The sequence below is a fragment of the Diadema antillarum genome, unplaced genomic scaffold, assembly GCF_040938485.1.
Source record: "Diadema antillarum isolate AM-2024a unplaced genomic scaffold, OU_Dant_1.0 seq00000508_RagTag, whole genome shotgun sequence".
In the NCBI taxonomy this organism is placed as follows: Eukaryota; Metazoa; Echinodermata; class Echinoidea; order Diadematoida; family Diadematidae; genus Diadema; species Diadema antillarum.
This window is the reverse complement of record NW_027271463.1, coordinates 796,783-811,177: the sequence shown is the minus strand read 5'-3', so window position 1 is coordinate 811,177 and position 14,395 is coordinate 796,783. Positions and strand designations below refer to the sequence as shown.

Below are 14,395 nucleotides of genomic sequence, written 5' to 3'. Positions count from 1 at the left end.
TGTTGAATGTTTGCACTGGCACGTTACATCTCGATGATCTTCTTGATTTGTTTTGTAGACGAAGCAACACTATAATCTACGTGGTTTGAAGTCTTTCACCGTGTACAGAATACGCTTGAGAACACGGTCAATTTACAATGATATTGATGCATTTGGGCCTTGGTCTGAATACGTCAAACTCCGCACTCTTGGAAATGGTAGGTAGATTGCATGAGATGTGTCACAAAACTAGAAGAAGAAAATAGAGCAAACGAACAGACAAACCTCATTACGAGCATCATGTGTGGTTGGATGTTGTGATTATCAAGCACAGATTCTCAGAGTATTCATATGCATGTTAGCATAGTTTTCTTTTAAATGTATTTCAGAAAATAATTTGTCTATTACAAAGTGACATTTCAGCATGATAATTAATATCTTGTTATAGATTGCTTTTCCCATTGTCCCCCACTAATTGAATTGAATTTCATACTATTTTTATAGTACTCCCCTTTTAGACTAGAAATATTGCATCGCAAATTTATATAATTTCATCAACAAGTAAAAAATGATTTCTATCAAACAATACTTTAGTTCGGATAAAAGAAAATAACACGGGTCTGGCAAAGGGTGGCGGAAAGGAGGTATCAGTAGGATAATCGTAGCACCTAAATACTTGCTACAATCTAACAATTGAAACATTTAAACAGATGATGTAAAGGCATCTTTCCTTGACTTTATGAACAAAGTGTCGACGTTCAAAGTAGGTTTAAATCTTTTTGAGTAACCATAACGTTTACAGTTTACACTGAAGAGCATATCGATAAAGATATTTACTGAACTGATTTGATGAACTTGGAAGAACGGACCCATGTCATGCTTTACAACGATCCATATTTCTCTGTGACCACTTAAACAAGTCGAATGGAGTTTTCTGCAATATGTAGGTAAGAAGTTACAGTTTCATACCCTAAAATAGCATTCACATTGTTTAATCATTTTAAAAGTTATCAATGCTGAAATCCTATTGTAATTTTTTGGGGGACATACTTTATAACTTTCCCTTCTTCATCTCACCTAGTACCACAGGGTGAAGTTAAAAACATAAGTCACCGTAGCATTCCTGTCGGGGGCTGTCCGTGTCTTCGTGACGTCATAATGCGATGGAATGTAAGTCCGAAGTTGTATAAATCAATTATGAATTCACCACGTAATTCACGTTTTGTTGTGTTAAGATTTTGAAGATCTACGATCAAGTATAGACGGAAAACCTGATGTGTATTACTGATGTGAACATTGTGGTGGACAATGTCCTCACCTCACTTTTTTTTTCGTATATTATTCGGTGGCATCTAATTTTACTGTTTTGTGAGAACTCAATGGTGATGACACTTTACATATATAATGCCCTAACCTTATCACGTTGTGTCAGATATTCATGACACTTACATTGCAGTTTGCATGATTTTACCCTGGGGTGAGTGCATCATTCTGTATCGATAACAAGCATGTTTCATTGGAAATAAAATTTCATTTGAATCGAATGGATGTGAATCATAATGCAGACTTCGACAAACAGAGTAAGAATCAGACGAGAATATCGTAGAAGCTTCATAAAAATGACAGACTTAGATTAGACAACAATAATCGGATATCAAAATTTCTCAAGTTTTCACCGAGCATGCCAAGGAATGATGCAACCGCGCCATGTGTAGGTAAACTGAGTTAACAATCTCAACAACAGTTGCACGGTTCCACAATTGTACGATTTCTTGCGTTCTGATTGGGTAAAAACCTTACATCATTTATATGCACATTTGCATGGTTGTATTATTCACGACCTCTTGCGCCCGTCATAGCTTCCTTATCGATACACCCTGTCACATCGCGAAGTTTAATTTCGCGGAGTTTAAATTCTCAAAGCTTAAGTTTTTGAAGTTTTGCCAGTGTGGCATCGACTTGTAAAGCAGATCAACTCAAAGCCAGTCAAAAGGAGTATAACTCTTCGCTTGTTGACTGCCGTAGGTATGTTTTTCTCTCAATCTTGTAATACTATTGGCAAAAGCTTGTACTGATGTACAAATCAGGAAACAACGAGAGAACATTTTGTTGACTTCGGGTACGAGGCTCAAAGAATTATCTCAGACACTTTGAGATCAGTTGATTGCACAGGAGCAGGAGATACCATACTAGGGACCTGAAGAGCTCAAATTTATTCCTATATATCCAATATTAATATACGAAGAGTTGGCACTGTCTCATTGTGGTTGTGGTTATGACTTAAAGGAAACACTTTAAATCGTTTCCTTTAAGGCGCTTATCTGTGGACAATATTGTTGAACTCTCACTTTCACTATTTCACACTGTTATGCATGTAATACGTCAATGAAGCAGAAATGTCAGTCTAAGGCCCGTGTAACATATTCTTCTCATTTTTCCTCTCATTCTTTCATTCTTTTTTCTTTCTTTTTTGTTCGGCTCCTGGTTGGCTTCTGCTTTACCACCAGAAATTAAGCAAGGAACAAGCCCAGAGTGACGACCTAACCTACATCGTGTATCTCGACTCTCGGACTTGGGAGACCAATCAAACTGAAATTCGCATCACAGGTACAGTAGCTGCATCCAGAGGCTGATGCATTTGTGGCAAGATGTGGGGGAAGGGTGGAGGAGGGGAGGGTTGTAGATTAGGTCGGGAGTGTGGGTGAGAAGAGGTGTGGAACTCGTAGAATGATGAGACATTTCAAAGGAATTCCATTGGAGTGAAGTGAAATCCAATCATACTGATCAGGGAAATCGTTAATCAAGTGAACTTTACATATTGCTTCTTTCTTTCCGTATCTCCCTCTCCCTCCCTCTCTCTGTGCTTCAGGACTCTCGCGTTCTGCCGATTATGAGGGAAAAATTACCTGTCGGAATGAACAAGGACCGAGTGGTAGAAACACCAGCTTTTACATACAGCAGGCTGTAGTGCGTAAGTTTTCTTCCTACTTTGACTAGAGATGTTGATAATGATGGTGATGTTATTTATAATAATTGTGATGATGATTATGATGAGAAATCGTCATCATGATGATGACAAGAATAATTGCATTGATTTACATATAGCGTACAGAAATATCGTGGGTTAAACAACTTGCCCAAATAATGTGACCACTGGTAAGGATTCCCATCGTGGGTTAAACAACTTGCCCAAATAATGTGACCACTGGTAAGGATTCCCATCGTGGGTTAAACAACTTGCCCAAATAATGTGACCACTGGTAAGGATTCCCATCGTGGGTTAAACAACTTGCCCAAATAATGTGACCACTGGTAAGGATTCCCATCGTGGGTTAGACACCTTGCCCAAATAATGTGACCACTGGTAAGGATTTCCATCGTGGGTTAAACAACTTGCCCAAATAATGTGACCACTGGTAAGGATTTCCATCGTGGGTTAAACAACTTGTCCAAATAATGTGACCACTGGTAAGGATTCCCATCGTGGGTTAAACAACTTGTCCAAATAATGTGACCACTGGTAAGGATCCAAACCAAGGAATGCCACTGAAAGGGGAAATCCACCCTGAACATTAGTTTGTGTTAATAGAAGCAGGAAAATGAGAGGAACAGGACGGTAAAAGTTTGAGCAAATTCATGTATATTCATATATATATATATATATATATATATATATATATATACACACACACACACATCAAATGTATTCCACAGTAAAAAGGTACATTTCAGGGATGTCGCTTTACTTTCTGTTTCCAATGTGCATTACCCTCAATACAATAATATCATTTTTTTTCTTGAAGAAAAATTTAATGACGGATAACCTATTAGAATTTTGGCCAAAATGAGCAATCTTTGGGGTAAACGCTGCAGAAATCTATGTAGGCCTATACGTCCGTACTAACATAATATTTCTGAAGGTCAAATAATGAATGCTCACTGAAATTTTGTTATTTTTCAACTGAACAGCTTCATATTGATTAGGAAAGATAAAAAGCCCTAAAATTCTGTTGAACATTGTGTTTTATACCATTTCTAGGCTCAGTAGTGAACGTATGTAACATTCTAAGTGGAGAAATGGTATAAAACACAGTGTGTGACAGATTTTAGGGCTGTTATAGGGCTAATTAATATTAGTCCATGCATTTCAAAAACACAACAACCTTAGTATGAAGTATGAAGTCTTTATGCCAATATGTTGGTCCCTTTGCTCTCTCCGTCCGTCGCCAGAGATCATTCTTGCACTGGGCCAAGATTATGATATAATATCACTGACCATATTCCACCACCTAGGTCATATTGATCAAAGAACAGAGATTATCCTCTTACGACGCATTTGATCGACATCCGCTTCATGCATGTCATGGTTATTTCACGACCATACAATGCCTGCAGGATGTGTGAACAGGGGGAAGGTATGAACCTTTGAGAAGATTTTAAAAAAAAAATCAATACGTCTGTTTATATTTTCTTTCCATCTTCATTCCCTCCAATACTCTCTCTCTCTCTCTCTCCCTCCCTTCCTCCATCCATCTGTCACTCAAAATGATATGACAGCGGTTGGAAGCTACAGCTTAAACTTCTCCATGCAGAACTCTACGGCGATTACTTTTTACATCCAAAAGCCCACTCGGAATATTGATTGCATTCGACAGTGGATTATAAAATGGCGTGAATCTCGCCTTGACAAATGGTGAGTAGAAACGTTTCCATAATTGACTTGTGGTTTAAAAACCCCTGACTTCCAGTGCCGCTCATGTGCTTTAAAATTATTGTGATAAAGTAGTTCCAGAATTTGCATTTTATGGAAGACGTCGGGTGATCATTAGAATAATGTTTTTTTCTTCAGATAATTAACTCATAAATTTTCGAATCAAGGGACCCGTTTTCATTGTCGGACGAATGGATTCTTGTCCATTTCGGATAGTCAAACTTCCGGAATATACACACACAACCTAAATGGGTCAATTCCTGGCCTGACTAGCATTAAACTAGTCGAGCACGGTTAGTAAAAATTGCTATACGAACATGATGATAGTAAAATGCGGCAATGCAGCTAGTAATGCTCTGCTTGATTAAATCAGGCCATGGTTTACTAACCCAAAGCTAGTCAATCAAGTCTGACTAGCATAAAATTGTATGCTGTACTAGTTTGCAGTGTATACGCCAAGAATTAGTCAAAGTGGAGGAACTAGTGTAAAGCTAGTCGAAGTGGAGAAACTATCATAAACTCGTTGATCTTACGAAAACAGCGCATGTTAGTAAAACTGAAGGAACTACCGTGAACTAGTAAGTCAAGCTGGCAGAACTAGGGTGAATTCCAGTGAATACATATTTGAATGCATTTGGTTAGGCCAATAGAAATTGAGAATTCCCCTGTCATGTGTTTACTTTAAGCCAATCACCAGCCGCAATTTCCCCTGGTTTGGGCGCGGGAAGGTTTACCTGAGCGACGCGTCTGTCGCCTGTGCGTGGACGTACTGTGTGCATGTGTATACGATGTGCTGTGCGTGTATTATATGCATAGGATTTACGTGCTTGTGCAATCGTGAGAATCAGAGCCTGGATGTAATGGACGTGAGAAAATTTCTGTCTTCAAATGGAGTGGGGCGGAGATATTATTCACATTTTTGAAGGTAAGCAAACCATAGATCGATCTAATTATAACTTGTTGAGTTTTTCCCGTATTATGGGCTACTACCTCTCCGTAAACGACCATCTAAGTTACCTTACGAATAACCCCGGGCCAGGGACGCTCCTTGTAACGTTAGTGTACACAGTTAGCTATGGGGCTGGTCGCAGTTACCTTACCATAAACACCTAACAGCTAGAATCCGAGGCCGAAACTCAACTGTTAGGTGTTGGAATCTAATACTACAGTAATACTTTGAGTCTTTGTGCATGTTGGGATGGGGCTCGGCCTATTCGCGGACTATAAAGTCTTTAACTTTTTAACGTTAGAAACGCATTTTTCAAACAAAATAGAGTCTAGACCAGGTTATGATTTCCAAAATTAACAAAAATGAGTGACGAATGTAACCGTCATTGACATTGTACATCTGACATTGTAACTGTGTGAGGGGGCTACTTGTACTTTTGTAGGCACCTACAATTGTATAGATCTAGAGCGAAGTTGACAAAATGCCTCTCATGATACATCGATCATCAGGAGCTATCTTGTAATAGATTACTTTCTAAAAGTTCTAACGTTAACATTATGCGTTTCAGAAAATATTGGGACACACTAAACTCTGAGTCTAAATTCTCCAGAACGTTAGTCGTAGGCCTAACGTTAACTACTAACAGTGTAATGTTAGATCTTAGAGAAACTAATAGAACTAGACACGGTCTAGTCTACATGTACTTAAGTTGGGGTTCTACCGAGGTAGGGCTTACTCTAAGTCTAACTGTAAAAGTCTAACCGTTGGCGTTAGTCTAAACAAGTCTCACAACCGTTGGCGTTAATTGTAGGCCCTACTCATTTATTCTATTCCAACTTTTAGAACAGCATTAACGCGAAATAGGCCTACTATTACTAACGGGTTAGGCCCAACTAGTATTACTAGGTAGTCTAGAACTCCGGTTAGGTCCCCACTCACCCTTCACCGCTATAGCTGGGGACTTCTTTCAACCTCCATAGACTTTGCGCATTAGTGGAGACACACACGCAGAATGAGAGGGGACCGATATCACGATTTAGCCCTAGAACGTAGTAGAAGCAGAACCTAGACCACTGTTAAACATCTAGGGCCTACATTGAACGGTTTTCCAGGATAAGCTATATCCTAGGGCCTAGGTCCGGTTCTCATTGCGGTATTATAGACCTAACGTTAGGTCTACAGTGCAGTGGTATGAACTCTACATGGACTACAAGCATAGCATCATGCACACAGAGATGATCACTGTAAAGTATGTAGAGGGAGACGTCTGGTCGAGTTTAGACCACGGTTTAGAGATCGACGTATATAAAGCTGTGCTATAATTAACCCTACAGCTGTATTTTAACTAGGGGGGGGGGGTCAAATTGACCCCCTTCTCGACATTTCACGCCACGATTCCGCAACGCGCAAAGATTTTGCCGCGTCATTTCATGACTTTTTTTTCATAGAAGTCTCCCGCATATTTTGAGACCAAATTTGCGATGTCCGGTTACACCGTTTTGAAGTTACGCAATGTTTTGCATATCGTGCATGTCAACCTGAAAACAGCTCAAATTCATGATTTCTGTGCAAATCCTATGCAAATTGTGGTTTGTTTGTTGTTGTTTTTTTGTTTAATTGATATAAATTAGATTATTTCAACTTTTAACCATTGAAATTAATCCATTCTAATGTAGATAAGCTTGAAAAAGTGCCTGCAACAAATTTTGGAAAAAAAACAAACAATGAAAAACAAAAGATCGAAAAAACAGTAAAATACATGAAAAATTAACAAAACAATAAAAAAACAAAAGAAACTGATTTTGACTGCGCTATTTTTTTAAAAGAAAATTGTTTGATGTGTCTTGAGGAACTCTGACACAAAAATTTAGCAATCCTTCAGTCTTTTTGTTGGAGTTATATGTAAAAATATAATTTGATGCATAAATTTGCATAATTAATTTATTCAAAAATATAAAATCAACATTTTTTCTATTGTATGACCGTGTAATCTTGTAGTTGACATCCGGCTCTATTTTCAGGCAAAATTTTGCGGCGATCGCGCGATCGGCGGCCGAGATCTGAAGGGGGGTCAAATTGACCCCCCCCCGTAAAAACTTGGTCTCCAATAGCCCAGTTGAAATAGGGTTAATGCAATAGACTAGAAGCGTCTAGAAACTCTACATTGCTATTGAGTCGACAGCTGAATCACTGACACTGTGTTGCCAGAAGGTGATCTCGATTGATACGGTAATAAAAAAAAAATGGTGAAATTTGGTGATTTATATAATTGTGATGACCTATGTAGTAAAAAGGACTTTTATTTGCCACCACATTCGAGCATCCACACAGCTGGGAGAATACCATAGTGCTATTGCACTCCCACGTCATGTGTGGCAATCATCTAAGTAAAAAATACGATGCATGCACTGTTAAGTGCATCCCCCTTTTAGCAGACGACAACGGGTACTATATTTGAACATTGTTTTTTATGAAAGTTACAGGTGACCTTAGGCATTGAAATTTGGCAGAGATCATCTTTGGGTCTTTCTAAATATGCTGATCGATGTAGCTAAAAAGTAATTTCTAGCTTTTCTATTGATGCACACTTAGTATTTGTGTGGACAAAATGGAACTGCATATTGTCTTGTGGAGATGAGTTCTAAATCCATTTCTGAACATTGTGTTTTCATGCTTTCCTCCAGATAAAAAGACGTAACATGACAGTTCTTCGGGAGTGATGGTGATTTAAAGGAACTCGGTATAGGGGTCATCATTTGGAGAACGAAGACAGACTGATAGCTGTACAGTCTCTGTCACACCACGAGGGTGCAGATCACCAGATTGAAGAAGTACATGTAACAGATGTGGCCAACGACTAGCCATTGAATGCAGGGTTGACGAATGCTGGAAACACCGGGCCAACATCAGCGAAGGAGCCTCTGAGATATGGACTTCCATTGCACTAACCCTGCTGTAAGCTATTCTGTTGTTTTCCACGATGACTAATGAAGGGAGACTAGTTTGAAATTGATTCACATTTATTTTACATTCTAGAGTCTCAGTAATTACATAAGAGGCTACATTAAGAGACTGAAAGCTTTGTTGGTTTTGTTTTGTTTGAAGAAATGATTTTCAAGTATTAATTATTCTTCATGGAGCAGTTTTGGAGCTGTCCTTCTCTCTGAAAATGAAAGCCTTGAGAGGTTAGTACTCGTATTTAAGAAAAATGTGTACTTGCTGTATCGACAGAAGTGAAAACCATGTTATGGTCAGTCTTGAGTTGTGTAAGTAGAGCTGAACGTTGCTTATGGCAAATATGTATATTAAATGATTTTGCACTTCAAGTTTATAATGTAAACTGGAGGGACCTATTATCCTCATGCCATAATTTGTATGATTTGTAAAACCTTTAAATTTTACTTATTTGCCCAGGAATTCAACACACACATCACTCCAAGGGGGAGGATATACTTCAATAGCTGATGGAAGGAGTTCTGACTGCTCCAAGGAGACACCTGCTTATCCAGATCATCGTAGCATATTTCTTGTTGATAATGGAAGCAGAAAACTGTACAGCGTAAGTTCAATTGTTTGAATACTGGTCTGGAAAACCAGTTTCCCATTGTCATGTCTTGTACTATACATTTCCATGCAATATAGCACCATCTAATTTGCCTGTTCACTTTTGTTTTTGTCTTCTCAAATATAGAGAATAACAGTCTAAAATGTGCCCCCCCCCCCAAAAAAAAAAAAAAAAAAAGAAAAATGAAGGGACCGGTAAGTATAACGTTGTAAATGAAGTGATGGTTATAGATTTAAGAATAAAGACTGATATACTTGTATGAAACATGTAAACAGAGTGTACCTACAAGACTCCGCGCTGACTTATTTTCTTGGTAGCCCCATTGGGCCACATGTAAATGATAATAGTCCTAATACTTATGATATAATTATAATAATGATGAATAAAAAAAATGGAAATTGATTTGCCATAAAGTTCGATGGATAATCACATCTTGTATTTTTCTACTAACTGTGCACATCCACACTTAACCCATCTGCATGAAATTTTCATTTGTATTAACTGATATTTGGTGTAAGAAGCACATGAATAAATGTACTTGAAACAGCGGTACTGAATAGCAATAGAAATTAATGCCAAGAAAAAAAAAACATGAAAATAGTTCAGCCCCTTAAAAGATTGAAATGAGGGTCAATTTTTTGATGTTATATATTTGCTTCGTAGAATATGATTAACATTCTTCTTGCTTCCTTTTTAAATTCAGATACCCAAGTAGTGAGCAAAAGACGCGTTGAAGCCAAGGCAGTTGCGATGCAGTACCCCACTTTGTGAGACACCACACAAGGTGCACAAGGATATGTAAGTTTATACTCATAAGTTTATGTGATCTACAACTTTTTAGCCCTCTTTAGCAGAAAGCTTAAGTGACATACATGGTATCTTATTCATCTAGCTTGCAAAAACTTGAACATTTTCAACTTTTCTCCAGAGATAGTGGACAGAATTCAACCATACTAGGAGTTGATCATCCTTGTTTAGTTAGGGGGCAAGGACCCAAAGTTGTTCAGGATATGGTCATGAGCCCCCCCCCCCCCCCCCCCCCCCCTCCCCCCCCCAAAAAAAATGGCCTTTACAGGGAAATTAATTGCATCTATGTCTTAATTAAATCATTGGGCAAATATACAGGCAATGTGGGGGCTTTTGATAATCTTTGATGTACATGTTCATAGATGTCTAATAAATTTTGTGTGCAGATTGGTCTGATTCCATGACTTAGGTTGGATGTACGTAAACTCCAACGTAACGTAATGTAATGTAAGCTCCAACATGCCAGTTGCGCCGTTCATTTATTATAAACCTATTCTCGTTTTCTTCCATAAGAATGCCACTACATGTATTTCTACTGCTATCAGATCTTCATCAGTTATAGTCAACTCTGTGCCAAATTGAAATTTGTTGAGACTCGAGAAAAAGCTTTGACCTACAATGCATTCTTATATTTCAGGAGTACCTGTATGACAAGGATCTCGGGATTCATTGAGTATCGTTTGGAGACCTTGAGGAGCTATGACACCACTCATCAACTCAGGCAGAGAGAGAGTAGTTGCAGCTCCCACCAAGCCCCTGACTGAACACAATTCCAACGTTAGATTAGAAGCCCAACGAGAAGAGACAGCTACCATCGGTGTATAGGCCTACGTACATATCCTTGCTTTTTCCTCTTTTGAGATACATTAAATGCTCCTCTGAAGTTGGAACTTACATTCTTGTTGAAGAGTCAGCCTCATCAGGCTCATCTGTAGTTGAACATGAAGCTGTTACCAGGACGTACTGCAGCACTTCAACACCAAAAGTAGAACAGGGCTCGTCGATGAAAAGAGTTTGTTTTGAAACTTCAAGCTGCCCTGAAAACAACCTTATTATAGGGAAGATTTTATTTTCCCAAACAACTGGCAGTATTCACCAAATATTGTGATGACACAAAACGATCCAAATTCTGTATGTTCATCCATGCTTCCTTCCATGTGTCCATCTGTTACAGTTTCAGTAACTTTTTTGAACTTCAATCGTAACCAAACTTGGATAATAGGTGCACTATGGTAGCTTTCCCCTTATGACACACTTTGAAGTCACATGACAGGGTCAAAGCCTCAAAAGTCAAAAAACAAGGTCATTTGAGGTATAATTGTTAGTTTATTTTGGTTAACTGTTTCAAATTTTGTCAATTAGTGCTAGTTGATATTTAATTTGAATATTAGATGATCAAATATCAGTAACACAATAAACTGCCTTTAGTCAGAAACTGGCTTTCTGGTGAAAAAAAAAAAAAATTGATCTATTTTTAGGACAGAGACTGGTCGATCCATGTACTGTTTTCAAAATGTGGTCTTAACAACTGCTAGTGAAGTGGGTAATGTTCATTGTGTCTATTTTAAACTCAACTGAGCCAAAGGCTTGAGTGAGCTATTGCGATCGATCGCTTTTTGTTCGTCATGCGTCGTGCATAGACTTTTACATTTTCATCTTCTTCTCAAGAACTGGTGGGCGGATATCAACCAAACTTGGTGGGGATCATTCTTAGGGGGTAGGGACCAAAAGTTGTTCATGTGGAGCATGTGGCCCAGGGGGACAGCCCCAAGGGGAAAAAGGGGGTAATCTTTAAAAATCTTCTTCTCCAGACCCCAAAACAATGCAGTTAATATGTTATTTGTAGATCTATACATTTACCTATAAAGAATATAGTTTGTTCATGGAAAGACCCAAGTTTCGGTGGTGGGGGCCAAGGGGAAAAAACACATGTCCATCTTCTTCAAACCGGAGTCCAGATTTCAGTCAAACTTGGTTGGGATCATCCTTAGTGGGTAGGGTCCCAAGGTTGTTCATGTTGAGCATGTGGTCGGGGGGGGGGGGGGGGGGGGGGGGGGGCAAGGGAAGATGGGAGAAACTTTTGTGCTCCAGATCCAAAAGCATTATAGGCAAGATATGGTGTATGTGGATATCTTTATAGGTGAAGAATATACATTCATGACAATGCCTCAATACCTATGATAACCTCCTTGGAGCTCGGGGGGGGGGGGGGGGGGGGGGGGGCAGAGGATAGGGCCCCCAAGAGAGGAAAAAAAAAATCTTGCTCTCCAGACCCGAAAGCATTACAGTCAAGATACGTTTTAAGTAGATACCTTAAAGATAAAGAATATTCATGAAATGTTGTTCATGACAATACCTCGGAAAACCCCTTTGGACAGACTGTTTTGTGTACTAACATCGGTCTTGTACTAGTCTGATTTCATACCTTGATACCACCTTCAGAAATGCATCCTTTCTGTACAAAATGGCATGATATAAAAAGAAAGTCAAAATCTGAAATTTTTAGAGAATTTGTTCTGTTTGTTGTATTTTTAGATCAGATTAATACATTACATGTACCTACATTTGTATTGGATGTTACATCACTGCAAGCCTCATTACATCTTATTCTTATGGACAGTAATGTGTTTGTGTGTGAAAGTTTATGAAATATACTCTGTAATAACGAAATTGTATAGGAACCACACACATTATCTCAATGAGTTATTACTATATGCCTATGTTATAATCATTTGTAAGAAAGCAACCAGAGTCAGATTTCTCTAATTAAATTCCAAAATACATGTACTGTACATTTAGTACACAATCCTTGGGAATGAATTTCTGCTTTAGTTTCAGACTTTGCCTTGCGGCTACTCCTTGACACAGATTTCGAGTTGTATAGCCACATATAATTTATAGTTCTCAATACACTGTACAATAAAACATGCGTTATGAAGCTGAAATAATGAGAAGGATGAGAAAGACTCAAATCAAGTTTGTAGCCCATATTATACCAAAATTATGAATTATAATAAATTTGCTCTCATAGTGTTAAGTTGACTTGGTCATATGATTAAAGCTTTTGTGACTTGATTTGAGATAATTATCATTGAGAAATTTATAATGCATTTGGAGTTGGATTATTATACCTGTCCTAGCTGTAAGAAAAAACCAAAATCAACTGCCTAGTTCCTAGTATAGAAAAGTTATTCACATAATTAAAAAAATCGCTCCCATAGACTTTATGTGTACCGTTTCTCTCCCCTCTCCCCCTCACCTCCCCCGCACCTTCATCGTTTTTTTTTATTCTATCACTTGCCGTGTCACAATTTCATGTGCTTAATGAGCTCATATAACAATGAATCATAACATTTTTTTTTTTGGTCCACCCTTTTGGGTTGCAAGTTCACAACACATGGCCATTTACGGGTTCAATTTTATATAAATGTTGTATATAAGGAGATATGCAGTTGTAGAGCTCGACTCTTGATTTATTTCATGCTTCCCATTGTGCATTGAGTGTTTTTATGTAACCCTGTATATTCATATGTTTATTCAATGCTGCAATTCAATTTCTTTTCAATCATGTAAGATTCATTTGTGATATTCATGATGCCTACATTAATTTGCTGCATTCGTTGGATGAATAAAATTTGAGATTTTTAACCTGATATTATTGCTTTTGTTTTAATGTATTTTCGTCACAGTTACATTATCTGCATACATGTAATTTCATTTCAGATTCATCTCCGAGACCTTGACTAGCTTTCGCTTGTCACGCATGCTGCACTAGGTTTGGTGAAAGCTAGTCAAAAGGGCCAGACCAGCAATAAGCTAGTCTAGCTGTTTGTACTAGCTCTATGTTAGTGTAACTTGACACCATCTACACTAGTTTAAAGCTAGTCGTTTTCTAGTCAAGCAGCAATGACTAGCCTTACTCAGCATAGTCCAGCATCCATTACAAGTCTCATGCTAGTCCAGCAGTCATGACTAGCATGGAAATCCAAAGCTAGTAACTTAGTTCAGCAGACATGACTAGCTTTGTGCTAGTCCAGCACTCTTTGACTATCCTTTGCCTAACTAGTCCAGCAATCACTACTAACATGATGAGTAGTTTTATGCTCATTACTAGCTTGATTTCCCTAGTCCAGCAGTGTTAACTAACATCATGACTAGCATTATGCAAGTCCAGAAGTCATTACTTGCCTTGGCTTACCAAGTCCAGTAGTCATTACTAACTTCACGGTAGTCCAATAAGCAAGTCAAGCTAGCATTACTAGAATAACACTAGTCCAGGGTGACACCATCTGGACTAGCTTCTTATTAGTCCTGCCTACCAATTTAGGTTGTGTGTGTAGGAGCAAAGAATGATCGGTATAACGCAAGTTCGGAATAATGAACC

At 38.4% G+C, this 14,395-nt stretch overlaps 2 long non-coding RNA genes across 2 annotated transcripts; both read left to right on the top strand.

Annotated features, from left to right (window-relative positions):
- Positions 1-5,059: 5,059 nt before the first annotated feature.
- On the top strand, positions 5,060-9,086 carry LOC139734086 (uncharacterized). The gene is made up of 3 exons (XR_011711134.1): positions 5,060-5,615; positions 8,324-8,594; positions 9,054-9,086. It is a non-coding gene; the product is annotated as an uncharacterized lncRNA (long non-coding RNA).
- Positions 9,087-9,091: 5 nt separating this feature from the next.
- On the top strand, positions 9,092-11,290 carry LOC139734085 (uncharacterized). Its single transcript, XR_011711133.1, has 3 exons — positions 9,092-9,198; positions 9,908-10,002; positions 10,649-11,290. It is a non-coding gene; the product is annotated as an uncharacterized lncRNA (long non-coding RNA).
- Positions 11,291-14,395: the final 3,105 nt, after the last annotated feature.